The 16,900-nt window shown below is 47.6% G+C and overlaps 1 protein-coding gene across 8 annotated transcripts in view; it reads right to left on the reverse strand.

Moving 5' to 3' along the window:
• The window catches only part of TACC1 (transforming acidic coiled-coil containing protein 1), a 130,654-nt gene extending 114,013 nt beyond the window's left edge, over window positions 1-16,641 (reverse strand). For 2 of the 8 annotated variants that reach the window (XM_070364279.1, XM_070364275.1), the window contains exon 1: window positions 16,410-16,551. The gene's annotated coding sequence lies outside the window, so the exon portion shown is untranslated. Of the gene's footprint in view, window positions 1-16,409 lie in introns of all 8 variants that reach the window. The other 6 variants (XM_070364281.1, XM_070364277.1, XM_070364283.1 and 3 more) reach the window with 5 other exon arrangements.
• Between the last annotated feature and the right edge of the window lie 259 nt (window positions 16,642-16,900).

Raw genomic sequence — 16,900 nt, forward strand, 5'->3', positions numbered from 1 at the left:
TACTGGAGTTACCATTGCCTTCTCCCATATACACACTACTATATGTGAAATAGATAACTAATAAGGACCCACTGAACAGCACAGGGAACTCAATGCTGTAAAGACCTATGTGGGAAAAGAATCTCAAAATAAGTGGATATATGTATATATACCATTCATTTGTATATATATGATATATATATATATGTGATGTATGTATATATACCACTCACATATATATTTATATATATATACACAACAGTGTAACTGATTCACTTTGTTGTATAGCAGAAATTAATACAACGTAAATCAACTATATTCATTAAAAAATAAATTTTTTAAAAAAAAAATTTTTAAAGATTACCTTCTTGCAAATCTACATCCTAATTCCATCTTGCATCATTGTTTTGGCCTAAACAGAACAAAAATGAAAAACTAAGAGGCTGATTCCTGGAACAGAGCTGGAAAGGCTTTTAGAGGCCATCTAGTTCCACCTTCTTTTTTTTAATATAAGTCAGCCAAGGCCCTGGTGCGCCAGTAACTTGCCCAAGGTCAAGAGACAGAGCCAAGGTTGGAAGCCGGAGGCAGATTTGCCGATCCCTGCACAGTCCTCTGTTCCTCCCTCAATCCTTATCTCCTTCATTCACACCTAATCCAAATACAAAGATTACACGGCTGTTATTTTGATTAGAAAATAAAACATTTTACTTTAAGAGCCTTCCCATATATCCTCAGTGTCAAAGGGAGAAGTTACCTTTGTTGATTTGTCTTTGAACTGATTCCCAATTGACTCTGAAGAATGAACACGCCTGCAGCCCAGACCAGGGCCTTTTTTCCTCTGGCTTGGAACCCTTGGGACTGAAGAAAATTAAGTCAGGTGGAAGTCACATGCTGACTTACAAGGTAACTTTTCAGTGCAAGCTTCCAGCCAAATGCCCTTCGCCCAAGGCGACTTCTCAGCAATTCCTCCGTAATTCCAACAGCCACTTGGTGTGACTGTTCTCCAACACGCTGTGCTAGCAAAAAAAAGGTGGGGGGGAGGGGAAGAAAGTGTTCCCCTATTTCAAGGTGAGGCAAGTGTCATCCATCATAAGCGGGAAGTTTCCAGAAGAGAGCTCATTCTTCAGACCTGTGACCTTGGTCTCCTACACAAGCAGCTGTTCACGATTTCAATCTGGATTCTCAGGGAGAGGAATGAACGCTCTTAAAAACCTTCTTCTTCTTTTTTTAAAATTTCATTTACTTGCCATTTCTAGTCCTACATAATGCTTCAGGGACACTGCAAGCTTTGTGGGCTTTTTATTGATTTACTTTTTAAGCAGAGTATTTTTTTGTGCTCTGGTATTGTGTTCAGAGACAGAAACTGCCTCTAATTCAAACATCCTGGATACAGTAACCACGAGTATCTTCTTGGAATATTAACTCTTAGTACTTTTCTGGGTCTCTTGCAATTTTGGGGTAGTGACCTGGAACAGCCACTGGGTATTTAAACATGGATTCCCACTCCATTGGGCTTCCCTGGTGGCTCAGTGGTAAAGAATCCGCCTGCCAAGTAGGAGACACAGGTTTGATCCTTGGGTCGGGAAGATCCCCTGGAGAAAGGAATGGCAACCCACTCCAGTATTCTTGCCTGGGAAATCCCATGGACAGAGGAGCCTGGTGGGCTACAGTCCATGGGGTCGAAAAAGAGTCAGACACGAAAAAGAGTCAGACACCACCTCCTGCCTCCCACCCCACTGTCTGGTCCTGGGAGTAGAAGGTCAGAAGAGTTCATCCACCAACACTTTATTTCCATCCCCTGACCCAGCAGGTTTTTACGTTAGTTATTCCACCAAAAAATGACAAAGCAGACACAAAAATGAGAAGGCCGGCAAAAGTCCTGAGGGTCTGGGTTCAAGGAAGCACTTTCACATGTGAGCCTTTGGAGTAAAATCAGTATGTATGGTTCACTGTATAAAAATAGCAGAATGAATATAAGAAAAAAAAATCTACTATTCTCTGGCTGGGCAAAACAAACAGGATCTATGGAATCTGAAAATACTTCAAAGCAGAAACAAACATTAAAAGGAAATCTTTAAAGAGAAACAAAGTAAATATTAAAAGTCCTTTTGGCTCAGAAGCTAAGACTGTCCTAAGAGGTTATGTACAGACCTCGCTTGTTTATCTTAGGACATTTGTGAGCCAGGCAGAGCTGCCAAGTTGCAAGAATAAAACAAAGGCTTTTAACCTTTCAAATAAGTTAAATAAAAGAAAAAGTAACACAGGTAGAACAAAGCATCAGAGCCACACTTTCTTCGGGAAGTTTTCCACTTTCCTGCAGGTTGAAAGACCAGAGTTGCACTGCAGTGATTCCACATCTGCAGGTAAAAATCCAGGGCACCCATAGGAGTTAGGATGGAAGAAAATAAAAGTATCCTGCCTTGCCAGGTGTGGCATATGCACAGATCGGAAGGGAGTGCTGTTGTTCTGCAATGTTTGATGTTCAAGGCACGGAACATTTCCAAATAGAATTTGGCCTGTGTAGTCTTAGCTTTGAATTTTTCAACTTTTTCTTGCTGGTACTCACAGCCTTTTATCTACCCTCCATGTTGCTATTGATACTGTAATCTACCCCCCCACCCCCACCCCCACCTTTTTTTGAGCATCTGGAGTCTAGGAAGGTGTGGGCAACAGAGTGGGAGTCATAGTTTCCATTCTCCATGAATATGCTTGGTCCCTGATCTTATCTCTAGGACAGAGCAGGGCATAAGCTAGCGAGTGTAAGAAGAGATACAGGGGCTTGAGCAAGGTGGAATGAATATGAGAAATGTAATCCTTGAGTCTTCAGGATCAAAGCAGCTCATCATGGGGCAAGAGCTGAAAGAGGCCAATGGGACCACCTCTGCTCAAGATTCCTGACCAATGGTCAGCCAACTTCTCCTTGGAAACTTCAAAGGTCTTTCTGGCAGACACAGAGTTGCAGCACTCAGACTCTTGTCAAAAATGGATTTAGCAACCCAGCATCAAGGAATGTGGGCTTCCCTGGTGGCACAGTTGTAAAGAACCTGCCTGCTAATGCAGAAGATGCAAGAGATGTGGGTTCCATTCCTGGATTGGAAAGATCCCCTGGAGGAGGAAATGGCAACCCGTTCCAGTATTCTTGCTTGGAAAATTCCACGGACAGAGGAGCCTGATGGGCGACAGTTCACAACTGAGCAACTGAGCACACAGCATATCAAAAAATAGAGTTAGCTGCTAACATCCAGCTGTTATTGCTTTCAGAGTCTGCCTAGGATTTTTTTTTCTTTATATACAATCTGGCTAAACAAAACATTTATTATTTTAACTTAAACAAAAGCCTTTTATATTGGAATATAGCTGATTAACAATGTTGTAATATTTTCAGGTGCACAGCAGTGACTCAGCCATACACATGCATGTCTCCATTCTCCCCCAGACTCCCCTCCCATCCAGGCTGCCACACTGCACAGAGCAGAGTTCCCTGTGCTCTACAGTAGGTCCTTGTTGGTTACCCATTTTACATACAGCAGCGTGTACATTCTGCTGCTGCTGCTGCTAAGTCGCTTCAGTCGTGTCCGACTCTGTGCGACCCCATAGACGGCAGCCCACCAGGCTCCCCCGTCCCTAGGATTCTCCAGGCAAGAACACTGGGGTGGGTTGCCATTTCCTTCTCCAATGCGTGAAAGTGAAAAGTGAAAGTGAAGTCGCTCAGTCATGTCCGACTCTTAGCAACCCTGGCCAGGCTCCTCCGTCCATGGGATTTTCCAGGCAAGAGTACGGGAGTGGGTTGCACATCCCCAACTCCCTAACCATCCCATCCCCCATCACGCACCCCTGGTAACCACACATTTGTTCTCTAAGTCTGTAAGTCCGTTTCTGCTTTGTAGATAAGTTCATTTATATCATTTATTTTTAGAGTCCACATTTAAGGGATACCACACAATATTTCTCTTTCTCGGTCTGACTTACTTCACTCAGTCTGACACTCTGAGATCCATCCATGTTGCTGCAAATGCCTGGGCTTCTGAGCTATCAGCCTTCTCTGGCAGCCCCCAGTCAATGGCTGAGCGAGGTGGCGGTACAAACTCCTGGCCATCCCAGCCCAATGTGGGAAGTCTCTCTCTGCCAATCTTTGCTTTAGAGCTTCACGTTAGCTCAGCAGAGACTTAGTCCGACCTGTACCATCACTGTCTGAAGGCTGTCCTATTCAATCTTGGGAACAGAAAGTGGACATTAGGCAAAAACTAATGAAATCTAAATGACATATGGACTTTAGTTAATAATAATGATATATCCATATTGGTTCACGGCAATCCACTGGTTAAGACTTCATCTTCCAATGGAGGGGGTACAGGTTTGATCCCTGGTTGGGGAACTAAGATCCCACGTGTCTCATGGCCCAAAAACCACAACATAAAAACAGAAGAAATATTACAAGAAATTCAATAAAGATGTTTAAAAAATGGCTGACATAAAAAAAAAATTTTAAAAAATTGTTACATATGCACCACGTGCGTGCATGCTAGGTCACTTTGCTGCTGCTGCTGCTGCTGCTGCTGCTAAGTTGCTTCAGTCATGTCTGACTCTGTGCGACCCCATAGATGGCAGCCCACCAGGTTTCCCCATCCTTGGGATTCTCCAGGCAAGAACACTGGAGTGGGTTGCCATTTCCTTCTCCAATGCATGAAAGTGAAAAGTGAAAGTGAAATGGCTCAGTCGTGTGCGACTCCTAGCAACCCCATGGACTGCAGCCTACCAGGCTCCTCCATCCATGGGATTTTCCAGGCAAGAGTACTGGGGTGGGGTGCCATTGCCTTCTCAGTAAGTCACTTTAGTTGTGTCCAACTCTGTAACCCTATGGACAGTAGCCCTCCAGGCTCCTCTGTCCATGGGATTTTCCAGGCAAGAATACTGGAATGGGTTGCCACGCCCTCCTCCAGAGGATTTTCCTGACCCAGGGATCAAACCTGCGTCTCATCCATCTCCTGCATTGGCAGGAGTGTTCTTTACCACTAGGGCCACCTGAGAAGCCCATGTACGCCTCACACAATTGTTAGATGATAACAACAGGGGATTTCGGAGGTGGGTTATACTGGAACAGTCTGCACTCCCTTCAACAATTTTTCTGTAAACCTGAAACTGTTGTAAAAGACAAAAGTTTTTTTTTTTAAATCACTCCTTTATATTGTTTAAATTAACTTTCCTATATTTAGTTAACATCTGCCTGTCACTCATTTTACTCAATGCCATTCAGCCTTAAAGAGCAGCTCCAGATCTGAACTCTACCAATAGACGCACTCTGGACAGCGGGACTATTGTCTTCTCTAATGTATCCTTCTGTCAATATGACCTATTTGAGGGGATGGTTTGCTTAATCAGCAGTGAAGTGATGCCCTTCCAGTTGTCCTCTATCCAGAGATCATCACACTAGTGTGTGATGAGATAAAGAACTTGTAGCAGAATGCGTATCGACTACATCGTCAATGCATTGTTTAGCCGGGCTGACTTGTTTCCATAGCAAGGCTTTCTCAATGAAGGAAGCTGTGTGTTGCCTCCCCTCTGCCTCAGCCTGCTCACCTTGTGTTGACCAGGTCACTGATCCGCCACAAACCTTCAGCACTGCTTCCTCCTTCCACGTAGTAACATACACTTGACATCCAGTGCGTTCCTGCTGCCCACCAGCTTCTAGTAAGTGGGACTAACTGGGGTAAGAATCCTACAAAGAGTACGCAAAGACTGCTCAGAGGAGTGCACCGCTGAGGTGTGACGGTGCGGAAGTGGCAAAGCCCTCACACTGAGTCCTGAGATTTCCAGTCTTCTCCTGGATCCATCACTGACCGGCTGTGAGTAAGGGCATTCCCCTGTCCAGACCTCACTTCCCTCATGTGTAAAACAAGGTGGTGGATTCAGGTGATTTCTGAGGGTATTCAGATTTTCGTTTTGTTTTTGTCTACTGGCCATGCCACGTGCCATGTGGGATCTTAGTTCCCCCGCCAGAGATTGAATCCATGCCCCTTGCATTGAAAGCACGGAGTCTTAACCACTGGACTGCCAAAGAAGTCCATGGTTTTTTTTTTTTTTTTTTTGGTTTTGTTTTTGGGGGAGGATTCTGGTTTTTGTACTCCAGGATTCAACTCTTTTCTTCAATCTTATAGAAGTGTAGCTGATCTACAGTGTTGTGTTAATTTCTACTGTAGAGCAAAGGGATTCAGTGATATACATATATATATATATATATATATATATATATATATATACACATTCTTTTTATATTCTTCTCCATTATGGTTTATCACAGGGTATTGAATATAGTTCCCCGTGCTGTACAGGAGGACCTTGTTGCTCATCCATTCTATATACAATAGTTTGCTTCTGTTAATCCCCAACCCCCAGTTCTAGGATTCGACTCTGGACTCAAACGACCTCCGCATCCACAGTGTCCCTTGGCTGGGCTCTTCCGCAATCTTGGTGTCCCCATCACACCTGCCAGCATTTTGCCTCCTATGGTGTTTCATCTGGTGACATCTGCTGGCTTCAGCGCGGGAACGTTGCTGTGATGGCCAGCTGCCAGGCCCAAAGATAAGAGAACTAGAGAGTCTGGGGGCTGCAAGGCCTTCTCAGCAACATGTATCCCCCGATGACTGAATGATGCTTCTGTGAAGCATGTCAACACATGCGTGGAGTTTTCCAGTTCCGCATATAGAGAGCTTGGAGGTCACCACTCTGTCCTAACAACAAGTAAAAAGATAAACAGACTGAAAAGCCAGTAACTCGTCTGGGATTCATAAGAGGAGGGGAGGACAGAGTGCAAACCGCTGCAGCCAGGACTGAAGAGACGTACAAGGGAAGGCAGGAAGTCGCCACTTAGCAGAGCAGAAAGACACAATCAGAACCACCACAGAAATCACGCTGGAATGAACGGTCACTGACAAATTGCGGGGGGCTCTGGGCTCTGGAGATCGGCCCACTCGGACCTGCAGACAATGGACGGCCATCCCTCTCAGCTGCCTGCGTGCTCACAGGTCCAGGAGTCTGTCATCACTCCATTCATCTGGGGATCGACTGGCACCGAGGCAACCCTGGCCCATGAAAACTGTGGTTCTGTGTTTATTGAATGACCTGCCGACTGCAGGGGGCTTGTGGACGTGTACGAGCCACGGAAAGCTGGCACTGGGGAATCATCCTGCGGACACACCCTCTGGTTCCACAGTGCTCAGGGGGGTGTTTGGGTTCTCGTTGTCGCTGTATTCCCTAAGACGTATGCAGTCGCTTTGATTCAAATGGCGTCTATTTGAAAAGAATGGATCATTCACTGGATCACCGGAGAAGGCAATGGCAACCCACTCTAGTCCTCTTGCCTGGAAAATCCCATGGGCGGAGGAGCCTGGTAGGCTGCAATCCATGGGGTCGGGAAGAGTTGAACATGACTGAGCAACTTCCCTTTCCCTTTTCACTTTCATGCATTGGAGAAGGCCATGGCAACCCACTCCAGTGTTCTTGTCTGGAGAATCCCAGGGACGGGGGAGCCTGGTGGGCTGCCGTCTATGGGGTCGCACAGAGTCGGACACGACTGAAGCGACTTAGCAGCAGCAGCAGCAGTATGGACAACTCAGAAGGGTTAAAACTCCAAGGGGACCCAGCATTGTGAGATTTACCTCCAGGAGCTCAACCAGATTGCCACGGAGAAAAATCCCCTTGGGCTTCCAGCAAAGGTAAGGGGCAGGAAACCATTTGAAACACACCAGAGAATTCCGTTCTTCTTTTTCAAGTTTTAATTTACATTGGAGTATCGTTGATTAACAATGTTGTGTTAGTTTCACGTGTATAGCAAAGTGATTCAGTTATACATACACATATATCTATTCTTTTTCAAATTTTTTTCCATTTAGGTTATTACAAAATGTGGAGCAGAGTTTCCTGTGCTATCCAGTAGGTCCTTGTTGGTTATCTATTTTAAATATAGTAGTGTGCATATGTCAATGTTTCAGTGATAGCGAAGTCATGTATGGATGTGAGAGTTGGATTATAAAGAAAGCTGAGCACCAAAGAATTGATGCTTTCGAACTGTGGGGTTGGAGAAGACTCTTGAGAGTCCCATGGACTGCAAGGAGATCCAACCAGTCCATCCTAAAGGAAATCAGTTCTGAATATTCAGTGGATGCTGAAGCTGAAAGTCCAATACTTTGGCCACCACCTGATGAGAAGAACTGACTCTTTGAAAAGACCCTGATGCTGGGAAAGATTGAAGGCAGGAGGAGAAGGGGAAGACAGAGGATGAGATGGTTGGATGGTATCACCGACTCGATGGACATGAGTTTGAGTAAACTCTGGGAATTGGTGATGGACAGGGAGGCCTGGCGTGCTGCGGTCCATGGGGTCGCAAAGAGTCAGACACGACTGAGCGACTGAATTGAATTGATATGTCAATCCCATACTTCTCCCCTGCCCCCATTTCCCCCTTGCCTTTGAATTCTGTGAGTCTTCAGCAAAAACTAGTTAACCAGAGTCTACCCTGCTATGATCAGGGCCTAACTGACCTGGGAAGGGAAATACTCAACTCCAGTCCACCTGAACCATCCTCTCCTAGACAGGATGGAGTGAACACGGCCCTGACGTTGCCTTGATTTCTGCCCAATGATGCTGAGGTTGGACTTCTGGCCTCCAGAACCTTGAGATATTAAATGCCTGTTTTTGTTTTGTATTGTAATTTTATTTATTTATTTTACTTTTGGCTGTGCTGGGTCTTCATCGCTGCACAGGCTTTTTCTCTCGTTGTAGTGAATCGGGGGGCTGCTCTCTGGTTGCAGTGCATGGGCCTCTACTGCAGTGGATTCTCCTGTTGTGTGCGGACCACGGGCTGTAGAGCACAGGCTCAGTAGTTGCGGGGTGCAAGTTTAGTTGCTCTGCAGCATATGGGATCTTCCTGGGCCAGGGATCGAACCTGTGTCTTCCGCTTTGGCAGGCGGATTCTTATCCACTGAACCACAAGGGAAGCCCACGCCTGTTGTTTTAAGCCTCCAACTTCATGGTCATTTCTCACAGCAGCCTCAGGAAACAAACCCACCCTTTTGCTAAATTTCATCTTCCTTTCGTATAGACTTTTCTTTCTCTAGTACACAAAGCCTCTTTTATCTGCCAGGACGTGGCAGGGTAACACTCTCCAACTGGAGCGCTTAATAAAGGGACTGTTTACAAAGGCCTTGAGCAGTCAGGAGACAGGACACAGTGCTGTTCTTCAGGTGGGTACAGTCAAGGAGACACCACCGCCCTGGGCCTGTGGGGGTCGGAGGGACAGAGCTGTGGGGAGAGGGCCACTGACAGGGGTGTCAGGGGACATGGCCAGCCCAGGCGACACAGGAAAGGGAGCGAGGGGAATAAACACCTTCACGTCCCTCTCTCTTCCCTCTGCCCTCCCACCTGAGGCCTCGGTCGGCTGAACCTAAACTAGGAGCCAGACGCAAAGGAGCCATTCAGGTCAGCCTCCTGCATGCAGAGGAGAGTGGAGAAGCGGGTGGAGGGGACTTGGGGGCCCATGGAAACATCCAGCACCTGAGAAACTGTAGCCCTCTTCCAGACCCCCCGTCCAGCAGGCTGGTTTTGTGGGTCCAAGCTCTTCTCCATAGGAAATGGTCTCCTCATCTGTAAAATGAGTTTTTTTGTGTGTGGTTTTTTTTTAGCCATGCTGCAGGGCTTGTGGGATCTTCGTTCTCCAACCAGAGATGAATCCACCCCCCTGCCTCGGAAGCTCGGAGTCCTAACCGCTGGACCACCACGGAAGTCCCCACAATGAAGGGTTTGGACCCGGAAGCCTCTGAGAGCCCTTTCGGGGATCTGAGGCTCACGGTTCCGGAAGCAGACTGATCGCCCTCCCAGGCTGAGGCAGATCTGAATGTGCCTGAAGTCCCACAGCTGTTTCTTTCCTCACTTCTCTTCTCCGGGACGCCCCTCAGATCTGGGCGGGCATCGCAGTGCACGCAGCCCAGAGCATCTCCCGGGAAAGGAGCTGGCTCTGCTCCCCCGGGGAGCCTGGAAAAGGAAGCCCGAGGTTGGAAGAACAAGAAGGGGCTCTGGACAACCAATGGGGAGAGGCCAGCCCCTCAGCCGTCGGGGAGTCAGCGCTCGGGGGCAAGCCCGCCTGTCCTGAAGAAAACTCGAGGGGCCCCAGCCTTCGGGCTGGCTGGCCCAGCACAGAGGAGGCTGCCAGCCCCACGCAGCTGGTAATCATTAGCCAGAAAGCCAAACTGCGGAAAGTTCCAAAGGTCCTGACCAAGGAGCAGACACCAAACCTTCCCCTGCTGCCTTGGGGAATTCTGTTCTGTACTCTGGCTTCTTTTTCAACCACTCCTGTCTGCTTCTGTTTCATGGAACCTCCTTTTGAAGACAGAGAGTGAAGCCAGGAGACCCTCCAGGGCTGAAAGTGCAGAAAGTGTTACCTCCCCCAACCCCCATTCCCGTATCTTGGGTGGGAGATACAACAGGTTCCACTTTTGCCCCTAGCCCTGCGTGCGTGTTAAGTCGCTTCAGTCATGTCCGACTCTCTGCAACCCTATGGACTGTAGCCCACCAGGCTCCTCTGTCCATGGGATTCTCCAGGCAAGAATACTGGAGTGGGCTGCCATTTCCTACTCCAGGGGATCTTCCCAAACCAGGGATCAAACCCGAGCCTCTTGCACTGCAGGCGAATTCTTTACTGTCTGAGCCACCAGGGAAGCCCTAAGTAAAGGAGATGAGGGAGAGAAAGTCGTTCAGTCGTGTCCGGCTCTTTGTGACCCCATGGACTGTACAGTCCATGAATTTCCCCAGGCCAGAAAACTGGAGTGGGTAGCCCTTTCCTCCTCCAGGAGATCTTCCCAACCCAGGGATCGAACCCAGGTCTCCCGCATTGCAGGTGGATTCTTTACCAGCTGAGCCACAAGGGAAGCCCAAGAATACTGGAGTGGGTAGCCTATCCCTTCTCCAGCAGATCTTCCCAACCGAGGAACTGAACCAGGGTCTCCTGCATTGCAGGTGGATTTTTTACCAACTGAGTTATCAGGAAAGCCCAAGTAAAGGAGATTACCCTAAACAAAAAAAAAAAAAAAAAAACCTGCATCCAGAAGTTGCCCCACCCCTGGTAGTCTGACACTGTCTGCTGGCTGGGATTGCAGCTGCACTGGGCCTCTCCTGTCAGCCACCTTTGCATCCTCTGACCTCTGCTCTCCATCTGCCTAAGAGGGCTGTGAGTAACTGCTTCCTCCATCCTTTTCCAAATACAGCCCTCCTCAGGCAGACAGAAAGGGCTAAAATCCAGGAGGATTCCATTTGCCATAAATGAATGTGAATCACAGTCGCTCAGTCATGTTCGACTCTTGCGACCCCGTGGAATGTGGCCCGCCAGGCTCCTCTGTCCATGGGGATTCTCCAGGCAAGAATACTGGAGTGGGTTGCCATTCCCTTCTCCAGGGGATCTTTCCAACCCAGGGATCAAACCCAGGTCACCCGCATTGCAGGCAGATTCTGAGCCACCAGGGAAGCAGAGTTAACCCCTCACAACCCACACCCAGACATCCCAAGTTAGAACTCCCACCCAGCGCTTAGCAGCTGTGTACTGTGCACATTATTTCCTTCTCCAAGCCTCATTATCCTCATTTGTAAACTGGGGATAACTGTAGTACTGTTGACCCCTGAACACCATTGGGGGAGTTCAGGACCACCAGCCCTCCATATCCAAGATTCCGAATCTGTGGATTCAACCAGCCCCAGGTAGGGTAGTAACTGTGTGTATTTACTGAAAAAAACCCTCATATGTTTCCCTGATAGCTCAGTTGGTAAAGAATCCACCTGCAATGCAGGAGACCCCGGTTTGATTCCGGGGTTGGGAAGATCCCCTGGAGAACAGAAAGGCTACCCATTCCAGTATTCTGGCCTGGAGAATTTCATAGACTACAGTCCATGGAAATGCAAAGAGTCAGACACAATTGAGCGACTTTCATTTTCTTATAGGGACTTACGCAGCTCAAACCTGTGTTGCTTAAGGATCAACTGTACTCCCCTGATAGGGAGAGGTAGGGATTAAACAAGAGATGCTGTGTATGAAGCACTTAGTACAAAGCATGACTCATAGTAAGTGCTCAATAAATGGCAGTCCCCCAGTTTATTTCCTGCCTACTTTTACTTCCAGTAAGGGTAGGCAAACGTGTGCACGCTACTCTCAAAATCATTGCAAACTTAGTCTAGACTTAGGCGGCGCTCACAGATTTGTCCTCTGAGAAAGCCACAAAATTCTTTTGTAAGTCACGATCCCTTCCTGGGTTTGTTTGTTTTTTTATTTTATCAGCTATATTTAGCTCTTAAATTTTATATCTCAGCTTGAAATCTTAAAGTCATCCTTCCAAAAGTACAAGTGGTTCAGCCAATGGCATTTACAAGCAAGCTGTTTTTTTGGTTCTTTTTTTGTTTTTTTTTTTCCTCCAGAAATAACAATAGGTCAGAGGTGAGACTGATTTCCATAACTCTAAAGATAAATAAGGTAAACTTCATTTAATCAAAGAATCCAATTTGGCAAGTCCAATTCTGAAGACTAGTTATTCCAGTTTTATTAAACTTCCAAGAGAACATTTAAGCTTTTTTTCACAGGTTGTAAGCTGTCTCTCAGGGACCCTGGGTCTGGGTAAACACTCCATCCCCACTCCCAGCTCACAGTTGAAATTGTTGGTGTTGACTTTTTCAATCTCAAATACTAGCTACTTCTTCTTTCCAGCCTGCCACCCAACCACTTTACCTAAGCCTAATCCAAACTCTTTTACACATAATAACATATATATTTTTTAAAGATTTTCTTGATGTGGACCATTTTTAAAGTCTTTATTGAATCTGTTACAATATTGCTTCTGTTGATGTTTTGGTTTTTTGGCCAAGAGGTGTGAGAGATCTTAGCTGCCTGACCAGGGATCAAACCCACATTGGAAGGCGAAGTCTTAACCACTGATCCACCAGGGAAGTCTCCATAGTAACATATTGATTGAGTCCTTACTATGTGCCAGACACAGTTTCAAATGCTTTATGTGGACTAAGTCATTCTCTCATAACGTTGTTACAATATAAGTACTATTATTATCATCTCTCTACACGAAATATTATTTTGGAAATTTGCATAAGAGGATCTAGCTGATCTGGGGCAGAGCAAGGATTTGAGGCCAGGGAGTCTGGTTACAGAGCTGGCTCTTGCCCACCGAACCGTATCCCCTCTCCTAAGAGAGGTGACGTTTCCCAGGGACACAGTTTGCACAAGAATTCCGACTCTCCATGTTCACAGCACCACCCTTCCTCCGTAGAATGTTCTGTCCTCGTCCCATTTCTCCCAGCCTATTCTCAGGGGGCATCCCTTACCGAAAACGCGAAAGAAACACCCTACTAACAACAATGTCCTTCTCACCTCTGTCAAAGGGGGCTGCAAAAATATGCAAGGCAGGGTGGCTCAGACTTGGGGGAGGGGCTCCAAGTCCAACCTCAGCGTTAACTGGCTGGGCACCCTTAGTCAAGTCACACCACATCTTCACCCACACATGCTCACCAGCAGAGCAGGGGAACAGGCAGAAACCGCCTTCCAGGGCTTTTGTGGGGACTGCATGAGCATATCTGTGCTCAGCACAGCGCTGGGCTCAATAAGGAAGCTGTCATCATTAAGGGAGATCAATAACAGCTAGTATGAGTATTGATCGTACAGTCCATCACTGTGAGTAGAACCTAGAAGGGCACATTTCAAGCAGACTCAGAGAGAGCCCAGGTTGTCATATACGCTCTCTGGGGCCCTGTCGCTTGTCTGTCCCTGAACCTGAGGACCAGCTACCTGAGACGGAAGGGGTCAGCCCCGAGCCTGCCTGGCACATGGCACCTGTGGGTTCCCCAGGGCAGAAGATGGTCATTAAGTAGAAGGTGATGCAGAGGCAAGTGAGAGCCCAGACAGGGCCAAGCTGGAAACCCCTCCGTAAATCAACCCCATCCTGTAAGCAGTCATTTTCTCCCGAGACACAACATTACCTGTCCCAGGTTAGCAGTTCTGAACATTGATTTCAAAACTTGCTTTCCACTCAGCCCCTTAACACACAGTCAAGTGAAGATGGAGCTGCTTTGTCGGGAGAGGGAAGAGGAGGCTCCTGGAGCATCCACTTGTTGAACTCCACCCCAGAGGGACCCGTGTTCCTTCGAAAGGGCACCGAGGTCTTTAGACCACAGCTTGAGAAACATACTCCAAGAGAAACAAATGTATAGTTATCCCTTGGCTCCCCCTGCCCCCAGGACTGGTTCCAAGATGCTTGAGGGTACCAAAACCCACCCATGCTCAAGTCCTTTTCATAAAAGGGCATGCGTGCTCAGTCGCTTCAGTTGTGTCTGACTCTTTGCAACCCTATGGATTGTAGCCTACCAGGCTCCTCTGTCCATGGGATTCTCCAGATAAGAATACTGGAGTGGGTTGTCATGCTCTCCCCCAGGGGATCTTCCCTACCTAGGGATCGAACCCGTGTCTCTTATATCTCCTGCACTGGCAGGGAGGTTCTTTACCACTACTGTCACCTAGGAAGCCCATAAAATGGCACAGTACTTGCATATAACCTACATACATCCTCCCTTATCCTTTAAATCATCTCTAAAACCTAATACAAGAATGTAAATACAATCTAAATGTAAGCACAATCTAAATGCAAATAGGATCTAAATGTTATGCAAATAATCACATGCAAATTCAAGTTTTACTTTGGGGAACTTTCTGGAATTTTTTTGGAGATGGCCTTCCGAGGTTGGTTGAACGCAGAACCTGTACATGATATGAACTTTGCTCTTAGTGAACTTAGAGTCTAGTGAGCTGGTGGCTACAGGTTTGCACTGGCTGGTAAGTGAACTCCAGTGTTCCTCGTTTAAGGTACAAATCCTAGCAAGGCACCGTTGCTACCTTCTACAGAGCCCTGAGGCTTTTCAGTTGCAAAAGTTTCCTCCGTGTTTATATTGCACAGGGTAGATAGGGGCTGGGAGGAGCATACCTGTATCATTGACCTGCTTCAGTAAAATAATTTCTAAGATTAACTTATCTCTCACAACACCTCTGTCAGGTGGGGTTATTATTGTCTCATTTTGCAGATGAGGAAGCTGAGGCTGAAGACATTTAACTTGTCTGAAGTCACCCAGCTAGACAATGCAGGACCCCAGAGTCAAACTCCATCCTGGTTTCAGAGGATGGCAGCCTGGACTCAGTACAGATTCCTCCTCTGCACTTACTAGTTGTGTCTCCAGCCTCAGGGGATGATAATGATACCTGCCACCTTCAGAATGGTGCCTGGCACACAGCCAGCACTCAACAAGAGTTAGTACCTGTCTCGGGATCACCAAATAATAGGTTATGGTTCATTTGTCCAATACACTCTCATTTATTTGGCTGGTTAGAATACTGGAGTGGGTAGCCTATCCCTTCTCCAGCAGATCTTCCTGATCCAGGAATCGAAACAGGGTTTCCTGCATTGCAGGCAGATTCTTTACCAACTGACCTATCAGGCAAGCCCAGAAAACAGTGCAAGGCAGTGTGTGGATAAGGAGCCAAATGTGTCCTGCAGAGAAGTAAAGGCCATAGGAGTTCAGAGAAAGGGCATTTGAAATGCTTCACTTATTATTGCTTCATAAAATTTTGAGCACTCCTTGTGCAGAAGCCCTGCTGAGCTCACTGTGTCAGTCCAATGTCAGCATGTGCTGCCAAGGCCAGCCTCTTAGCCACCAGCTGGGGCATGTCCTTAACAAGCCACATGCCGCCTTCCGGGTAGACCAGTTAGCTCTACCACAGACAGCCATCTATGTTCTAGGGATACCTGGGTTCTGCCCATTAACACATGGCACTGGGGCTATGTGCCACACCCCCATGCTGAGAAACAGCTCAAGGTGTGTGTCCCCAAGACAGCAGGTGGCGGGTGGTGGGGATGGGTGGGTGGGACGGGGGCATCAGGGGCCAGGAGGACACACGACCCAGGTCCTGGGAAACAGCTGGACCCCAGTTCATCAAGTCAAAAATGCCTTTTCCTTGTGCATCCATGTGGTCCTTTCTCTCTGAATCTATTCAGACCCGAAGGTCTTTATGAATCTTCCCTGATATTCCAGGACTCCCCTCCCCATGCCCCCTCTCTCCAAGAAAAGAAAGCAAAAGAGAAAAGAAATCAGAGAATCCCCAGAATTCTGCCCTAGCACTTACCACACCAGGCAAACAACGGCGTGCTTCCAGAGACTCCAGAATTAAAGTTAAATTTGGAAAGAAAGAGGGAAAAGAAAAGCTGACCTCCCCCGGAGTCCACTCACGCACCGCTTACCCCTATCAGCCAGAAAACGCCCCCAGCTCGAGGCTTAAAGGTCAAGCCCTCGCTTTGCTCAATAAATGCCAAGTGAGCCCAGGGCGCCCAGCCCCCCGTTTCTACCTCGTGGCCAGTGGTCCCCGGTCGCCTCGCTCCCTCGGGCATCACCTGCTACGGCCGATCCAGCATCTCTGCTCGGGAAGCCGAGCGCCTCTGATGTGGGAGAGGTTCCGCGGAAGGAAGGGGAGGGCAGGCTGAGATCACTGACGTGGGGAGGGGTGGGTCTCCCGAAGCAAGCACTTGGTTCCAGGGGAAAGGATGTTTTGTAAGTTTTGGCTTGAATGTCCAGGGGCAGAACAGGAAGTGTGCACTAGGGCTGGGAGCCCAGGGTGCATCTCCGCAGCCTCCCTTTAGAGGGAGCTTCCTGGGGTCTCTCACTGCGGCCCGGTCTGGAATGCAAAGCTCCGTCTGAATCCTGGAGCTTTCTCCGCTTTACGCTTTCCTCCAGCACTTTTTTTGTGTGTGTGCTTTTTTTTTTCCTCCTTAATGGACCGTCAGCTTCGTTCCTGACATGCTGGAAAATTTTCCCTAGGCCTAAACTTGGCTCAGGAACA

The sequence above is a fragment of the Bos mutus genome, chromosome 27, assembly GCF_027580195.1.
Source record: "Bos mutus isolate GX-2022 chromosome 27, NWIPB_WYAK_1.1, whole genome shotgun sequence".
Classification (NCBI taxonomy): Eukaryota; Metazoa; Chordata; class Mammalia; order Artiodactyla; family Bovidae; genus Bos; species Bos mutus.